A 9,657-nucleotide genomic window follows, 5' to 3' on the forward strand; every position below is an offset into this window, starting at 1 on the left:
TACATGAACTCCCATATAACGTATACGTCAACTCCCCAATATACTGCATACATACATGAACTCTACCATATAACGTATACGTCAACTCCCCAATATACTGCATACATACATGAACTCTACCATATAACGTATACGTCAACTCCCCAATATACTGCATACATACATGAACTCTACCATACAGCGTATACGTCAACTCCCCAATATACTTCATACATACATGAACTCCCCCATATAACGTATACGTCAACTCCCCAATATACTGCATACATACATGAACTCTACCATATAACGTATACGTCAACTCCCCAATATACTGCATACATACATGAACTCTACCATATAACGTATACGTCAACTCCCCAATATACTGCATACATACATGAACTCCCCATATAACGTATACGTCAACTCCCCAATATACTGCATACATACATGCACTCTCCCATTAAACGTATACGTCAACTCCCCAATATACTGCACACATAAACTGCCCCCATATAACGTATACGTCAACTCCCCAATATACTGCACACATAAACTGCCCCCATGTAACGTATACGTCAACTCCCCAATATACTGCATTCATACATGAACTCTCCCATTAAACGTATACGTCAACTCCCCAATATACTGCATTCATACATGAACTCTCCCATTAAACGTATACGTCAACTCCCTAATATACTGCATACATACATGAACTCTACCATATAGCGTATACGTCAACTCCCCAATATACTGCATACATACATGAACTCTACCATACAGCGTATACGTCAACTCCCCAATATACTGCATACATACATGAACTCTACCATATAGCGTATACGTCAACTCCCCAATATACTGCATACATACATGAACTCTACCATACAGCGTATACGTAAACCCCCCAATATACTGCATACATACATGAACTCTACCATATAGCGTATACGTCAACTCCCCAATATACTGCATACATACATGAACTCTACCATACAGCGTATACGTCAACTCCCCAATATACTGCATACATACATGAACTCTACCATATAGCGTATACGTCAACTCCCCAATATACTGCACACATAAACTGCCCCCATATAGCGTATACGACAGCACCCCAATATACTGCATACATGATCTCTCCCATGCAACGTATACGTCAACTCCCCAATATACTGCATACATACACTTCCCCCATATAGCGTATCTGTGATCCATCCTACATCACCTATTTGTCAACCCCGTAATGTGATATAATGGCGAACGCTCCAAATTATTAGGGTACGGGTTTCTGAGTAAATCCATATGCATAATTACACGATTGGTCAAGTTTTGATTGACATTAAATAGTCAGATGTCAGCTGCAGTGTATAAGGATCCATTAATCACATTTGTAGCGATTGCATCTGTGACCAGACAACATGGGAAATAAACATAAAACATAAAGCGAATGTCTGACACTATTAAGTAAGCATTCAGGTCTCGTAAATGTGTTTCTGAAACTCATTTCCCGAACATATTTACTCATTATACACCTGAGCAGGTGTTATTGCTGTTGACATTCACCTGGGTTTGTGTAAGTTGGGTTGGGATAAATCGGTCGCTTTTTGCCTTCATAATGGTAATGGTATGTGGTATGGAATGCAGCTAGTCTGAACGTGGCGAGTGTGTTCAGTGGCGATGGGTACTGCTCATACGGTTCAACAACTTCCCAATGGATGGGTTGGTGTGGCAATTAAGGGTCCTTTCGGTTGGTTGGTAAAACACTTTTAAAAATATTTACTGTAGTATTTGTTCCTTGAAAACAACGACAAAGCACCGTGTGTGTACTTACTTTTGTACGTCAGTTTAATTCTTATATTGCCATGGAAATGGATGAACCTGTGCCAGTCTTGTCATATGTTCAAGTTCAATGTCTAACGTAGCTGGTGTGCATCCCGACAGTCTGTTTTGACTGTAAAACTCGTCACTCAACAGTGAAGGTGGGTAAGTGAGTCCTGCACATCACAATCAGCTGAAACCCAGTCGTTTGCACGTCTGTCTGTAAATAACACCAGACAAACCAGCCGGGTAAGTACCGTCATCAGGCACGTCGTTTAACCCAGTAGCCGAGCCTCACCACAGTATCTTCCTTGTTCTCCTTTCGTGAGGAGGCGGTGGAATGGTCTGGTTAAAGCGTTCGCTCGTCACGTCGAGGACCCGGGTTCGATTCCCCACATGGATACAATGTATGAAGCCCATTTCTGGTGTCACCCGTCGTGATATTGCTGGAATATTGCTAAAAGTGGCGTAAAACCATACTCACTCACTCTCCTTTGGGGACAGACATAGGACAGGCATTCGCCGAAACTCTCCAAACAGAAGGTCTAAAATGCAACTATGAAAATAAGTGAATCACCATCGAATTACCATTTCTTATTTGTTCCATTTTGGTCACCATCAAGAATGAGTTTATAGCATCAACGTATTTCCAATAGCATGGTAAGATATCGATGTCATTGACCTTTGAGAGTTTCCAGGGTTTCGATCGTACCATACACTGAAGAACATGTAGCACGTGTGGTGTCTCCTTCGGCAGGTACTTTGTTCGAATAAGCATCAGTTTATCCAGCAGTGAATGGGTACCCGGTAGAATGAGATGGTAACGTGACAGTTCACCTTTAGCGCCTGACAGGGCAGCTCGGGTTGTATTGTGAGGATGGTACATGGGCTGAGAATAGAATTCTAGTGCACACTGATACGTTGAGCAAAACTTTAATTGTTGCACATTGAGCACGCACCTTGTGCACAGTAAAGTCATGGTTGTCTGAAACAAAATTGCGTCTCTTAGTTGTGCCAGGATCTGCTGTTTCAAGAATTATTTTGCCTGTCAACATACTCAAACTTCTTCACACTTTTACCCCACAAACTGCGATGTGACTGAAATACTGATCAAAGCAGCCTTAATACAAACTCGCTCATAGTCTGTGTCACGGTCCCTGAACCACATTATTTTCCCCACTGCCACTCTCTCTCTGCAGCGCTAAAGCCCTAAATAATGCAAGTCTAGATTTCCTCAGGTTCCTGGTCTCCCTGGGGCTCCTTTTCAATTTAAATGGGCTTGTTTGTTACGATCAAAATTATATATATATTCTGAGACTAAAAATTATATATATATTGAGACTAAGCATTAGTCTAACTCGCTCACTGCATGTTTGCGAGAGTCTTCAGAGATGTTTCTTTGAGAGGCATTTTAGAAGTTGAATAGGTGAAGGAAAAACAAGTTCTATGGATAGTCAACTTCTTGTACTCATTGCAATAAAGAAGTTGACTATCCATAGAACTTTGTTTTCCTTCAGGGATGTTGCATAAAATACAAAACAGTTTGCTTTCCCCAGAGGTATACGCACGTATAGTGCTGCATCAATTATACCCGTACACGTTTGTAACAAACTATACCCATACCACGTTAGTATGTGACAAGGCTTCGTATGAACAACACTTTAACCTTGACTAACAAGGTGAGATGTGAGCTGACGCAAGCAACCTAGAGAATTTCAGTGTGACAATAACAGAATGCCCGTTTATCCCAGGTGAAGTGGTACAACTAGGTTGATGTACTTGATAACCGCCTTGCTTCAAGGAATGGTGTTGGACCAGACAGTACACACGTCTATTTATCACAATCATGGAGTGTGACATATATTTTTGAATTCTCTTTTCGCAATGGAGATTAAAGTAAGGAAAATACGAGTATTGCGCTATGTCTATGAGATGTGCGGACATATACAGCATATATAAACCCCTGTTGACGAAAGCCCCTCTGGGACAAAAACGCCTAGGACAAAACCCCCTTAGCACAAAACCCAAAAAACTCCAAATGAATAATGAAGATTGTTTATTATTCAAATATTTTATTTAGCCGACATCACATACAATGTGTACATACATCATATAAGCAAGTTGCACCAAATTATGAGCACCTGCATAAACCACAGGACCTCGTGTCTTTGCGTAGATTAAAGATTAAAAAAGAATACATTTTTTAGATGACCCCCGACTCGAAATGCTTCACAGTACAATATATCATGACAAGGCCGGACACTTCGGTGCACCCCACCCGCCTGCTTTGCCGATCGCTACGCCACCATTGCATGCAATCGATTAAAACTTAATGTAAACATAATCATGGATGGTTGGGCTATCGATCACCACTCATAACACCTACCAATTCTTTATTGTTTTTTCTGCAAGTCGATTGAAAGCCGATTTTGAGCCTCAACTAAACGATCTTGACACAAATGGATGACGATATGTCCGGACAAAATGGGTGTGTGATCGAAGCAAGTCCTCTGATTGGTTGATGCATGTTAAGGGGACATTTACAACTGATGCTTTCTCTTAAGAAGTCATTGCTCGAAGAATATTCTTACATTAAGCAGTCGATGGAAGGAAAATTTCCAGCGAATTTACAAAGAATGTGCAGATTTGCAAGCGTTGGCCAATCAGAGGGCTTGCTTCGACCACACCCCCATTTTGTCTGGTGGAAGGTAATCTCCAGCGTGCATTCTTTCAATGGCGATGTTCCACGTGACGTAGTGATTTGGCCTTAAAACTCCTACAAAACAAAAGCCGATTTCCGAAAGTAATCTGGATTTCTATAGCCAGACAGTGCATGCTCTTTGCTGCACAATTTCAACTGGAAGGTGATTCCTGTTGCATTGTGGCGATGACTTTTTAATCCTTGTAAGAAATCTCATCAAGATCAACATCAAAGTCGATTTTTTACTTGTGCAGTTGTGTAAAATCATGTTATCAACACTTTTCTTGCATATTTTAATGACTGTTTGAACACAAAAGGTAATTAATATATGTTTAAAAATACAAAAACGCCTATGCGTTTCTTTTTTTGGATAATATACATACACACACATACGCACACACACATCCATCCATTTGTCACAGTCCATTCACAAAATCCATTGTAAAATACTCAGATTTTTCCCCGTATCCCTCTAGGCATATTGTGGGATTTTATTTCCCAGTTTGAAGACATACACTATATTTTCTCTGAATTGAGAAGCCGAACAATTTTCTTGTTAACATAACGATTTATCACATATTTATTCACTTCCAAATGAGAATGGGTATTTTTCCACTATTTTTCTCTATTGAGTAATTTCAGCAAAAAAAGGACGGCGTAACCCTTTTATCGAATCTTGATATAATCTCCTCGAACAACCTTACGACCAGCTTTTACAATCAACAACGGGGCTTTCTGATCCCCGCTTACGTCACACTGCACAATACCCTTACAATTAACTACCTACAGGCAATTGTTGTGTGTCAGAAAGGGGATACCGTCTAATTAACCCGTTATGTGGATACATCTTGTAAGTGGAGGAACAACGTTCAAACGTTATAGCCACTGTGCTATGCCGAGAATTATGCAAAGTTAATTAATCACTTGGGGGGTGGGGTGGGGTGGGGTGTGTCACGTGACTTGAAGTGGCAAGGTTAGGTAACGTTAGACAATGACAAACCTGTTGATTATTTACTTGCGTCTTTGAGAAGGCTTGTTAAGCAAGTAGTTAGTGAAAGGTCTGATTTTGGCGTGGATATACTGACGTTGAAGGTAGGTCACGTATATTTCTAGTTCAGTGGTGTTCTATTTTGATTTCTAAATTATCTCCAGCTTTGAATTCAGTAGACAGAATATTTTGTCCATCGGCTGATATCAATGATATATAGAATCTGTACTATAGGTTATATTATCTCGAAAACCACAACGATAGGGCCAACTCATGGAGGCGTTGCGTTTTGAGTTCAGTGGGTGAGTTAAGATTAATAGTCACATCGGCAATATTTCAGCCATATGTGACCTCTAAGTGCTGATGTGTGTGTATCTGAGGAATATCAGAATCATGGGTTTGAATCTCAGATTGCCATGACTCGCATTATGATTGGGTGTCACGGTACCATTTCAATTATTCACAGACAACAGTAACGCAGCTGGAATGTTGCTATGTAGGTCGTTGAACAACAAACAAAACCGTACCCACATTACCACTGAAATCAAACCACAATCGATGTGGTCATTGTCAAATCCCGGTATTGATTGTTGTAAATATTCATACAAAGGCTGTATAATACGATATTTCACAAATGAACACGGACCATAATTCTAGTATCGAATATGCATGCTAAGAGTGCAAGTGCATCGAGTTTTGTGGTAGTACTCGGCACCTGTTTATGGGTCGATATGGCACATAGTACTATGCTATTATAGTATCTGACTAATTTAGCAGCATCGACAGTCGAGTGATATTCCAGCAATGTCATGACAGAGGATCCCAGAAATGAGCTCCACACATTCTATCCGGTGTACGGAATTTTTCCCACAAGGAACATTATACCAGGGAGAATATATAACGTTGTCGTAGATTATCCATGATTATACCCATAATAATAATAATCATAGGCCATATATATAGCTCCTTTCCACGTGGGGAATCGAACTCGAATCTCCAGTGTGACGAACGAGTGAGCGAGATTTTGTTCATACATGTATATTCTTCTCTGATAGATATATTATGGATGGAAAAGTAGAAAGATTACTTGTATGGTTGTCGTTATTGATATAATAATGCAAACATACACAGTCACTGCTCCAAGTTATAAGTGATATTCAGCAGAAACGCCGTAATACCTTCCAAACGTCCATAACGTTACAATTAGCTGTTTCTTCAGATCTGCTTGCCCGTAAAACCGCCTTAATATTTTGGACTTGATGTGATCACCAGAGGAGCTTGTAACGCAAACAAACCCTGGCATCAAGGTATATACTGTTACCCTAACGCCAGTTTTGTTTGTCTTTTTGCGTTGCGAGCCCTGTGGTGGACAAACGATGTCCCTTTTACTTTATAAAGAAATAACTTTGTTATAACGTATTAAAATGTAAATTTGAATATAATTCTCCCTCCTTAAACCGCAACAAAAACCAGGAGAATAGTTTCACTGGCGTACGATTTACAACATGATTGCTGCTATCGCATGCTTATCAAGCTTTATATAATTGCGGTAAATATAACGTAAGCGTTTTGCGTAATATATTCGCAATATGTGTTCTCATTGACAGCTTTAGAAATAAATAGAACAGATAACAGCCATTTCACATTTAACGTTTATCAATACCTCGTCTATATCTATTATCACCTTCTTACTAAAGCCACAATCTGGCCAAGATTACGAAAACATTCGTGATTACGACACATTGCATTGACGCCGTAAGGTACATCAGTCTTGTGAAACAGGCAGTGTATGAAGTCTGATTGTGGTATCGACCGAATAGCAGTTGAATACACCTATTTACATTTTCACGCAAACAACCACAAACACCCGCGCGCACTGATCCGTACGAACAGATAGATACAAGCGCACACATGTGTATCGTTAATGTGAAACGTTGATAAAGTCATTACGTCAGATTATGTAGTGTGTTATTAGGCTTTACTGCTTCATTGGGGGTGAGATATACAATATACTTGTATTGAGTGTCCGGGGAGACGTGGGTATAGTCGGCATCTACTGTAGAGTGCATTGTGCTGTATAAGGATTGCTGGTGTGAAGGCTTCTTTTTCTCCCGTATATTAGGTGAGTGTGTCAGCTTAATGTAGGAGGTAAGTTCCAATGAAGTAATGAAGATATGAAATGTTTAACTCTTTAGTTTATTTAAATATGAAGACTATTTCCGGGATCCACCAGATTGCCACACGGACTATGTGACATGATACAGCAACGTCAGTAACTGCTGACGTGGCCCAGTTATAAAACATGCCTTGGACTATTGATCTTTCTCACTTTGTAAAAGGAAACGTATTTTGAAGTAAAATTAAGAAACCATGCCACTTCAGAAAGTAATACACGAAGTGGGTGATCTAGACCACCACTTGCCAGATTTCCATATCTGTGGAAACTGCGTTGGCGGTTTGGGTTAGAGCGCTGACTTTGTGTGCAGGCTATAATTAAGGTTCTTGACTCTGAAAGTATGGCTTCGAATCCCGAATGGACACAACCAAAAAGAATATTAGAGTCTGTCCTTTACCGAGAAAGTGTTATCCCCACTTTAACATACGTTACATTTGACTACTTTCGAAATCGGATTGTGTATTCATCTATCATACGTATTATCAGTTCTGTATTTTCAAATATGTGTCCAAAATTGATGTAATCGTTCTACTTCTTGTGTGAAGGTGTATTGGCTTGGCAACATGTGTGAAATAAGGAGCGGTTGTATATATGTACATGTGCATATGCCAAACTGTCGGTATATATGTCAGTGAATACACATGCAGTATTACGCACACTCGTAATAACCGTTTCAAATGAATGTATATATGTATGTATATGGTCAATTAGTTGAAATAGACCCATAGGCAACATTGCGCGAAGGCATGTTAAAAAACAAAGGTCTGTTGACATGTGCTAGATACAATGCCAACAAATAACACGTCGCCAATTTTTAATGAGACAGAGCACCCGTTAAAAAGATCAGTATCTAACTGAACCCGAAGAGCAGTAAATTTAAGAGCACCTCTCTCTCTATCTCTCTTACTCTCTCTCTCTCTCTCTCTCTCTCTCTCTCTCTCATATATATGTGTGTGATTGTACATTATTTATATTATATTATATTATAATCTGACAATCAATGGTATCAATACTTGATGCGTTTACACAAAAGCAGGCGCACATACAGGCTCACATACAGTAACCCGCTGTCTGTATAATACCTATTGATATTATATATTCAGTATACAGTGTAGTGTGTGTGGATTACAGCGTAGAGTACGAATCTTTTCGAGGGCTAAACAGAAGAAAGGCTTTACACGAGTGTAGCATTCTGTCATAACTACAGAGACAGGTCAAGTAGTTACTAGTATACTCCGAGAGTTTGTAATGTGTGTCACGTGATAGTGTAAATGTGCTACTTTTACACTCATTACTATAATTGACTATGACGTCATAAGGTACCGCAATGTGCAAATAGTGTGGTACGTCCATATCACATACAATCGTGTACTTAAACAATGTACTATTACACATGTGGCTAGCATATATATAACCGCGTCCATGCGGGAACAGTGTCGGCCTATATATATTACATACCATTGACTGTGACCCCATGTTTGTTCTGGCTGTAATATTACTTCCCATTACGTCCTATAATGTTAAGATGCTATTGTCTGAATACCGTCAATAATGTTTAGAGCGAGTTTAATCAACATACCACATGTGTTTAATTATACGCTTGTGTCAGTCATCTAGCTAATCTTGATGAGTAAACACTATTTTGTTAGACAAATCTATATCGTGTAGCTCTTTCGTCTGTTTCAATTTGCGAAAATGTGCCCAATTCTGTCGAGAATGTGAATACTATATATGCTATCCGTGTATCTTATGCTTGTACGGAGTTAATTAAAGCTTGTGATATTTTCGCATTTGAGTGTTATTTTACATCAACATTAGACACGTAAATAAGCTGCCATTTTCTTCTGATGACGCTCTACACATTTCTTTCTCTCCGCCCCAGTTCTCTTTCACACTCGTTTGATTTCCAACAACACGTGGACAGAGGAATTCGATGTTAGCTTATATGGCATAATATATATCTGTCTCGAAAAAACACCATCC

The sequence above is a fragment of the Haliotis rubra genome, unplaced genomic scaffold (genome assembly GCF_003918875.1).
Source record: "Haliotis rubra isolate DU_JTF1 unplaced genomic scaffold, ASM391887v1 Scf371, whole genome shotgun sequence".
NCBI classification, from domain to species: Eukaryota; Metazoa; Mollusca; class Gastropoda; order Lepetellida; family Haliotidae; genus Haliotis; species Haliotis rubra.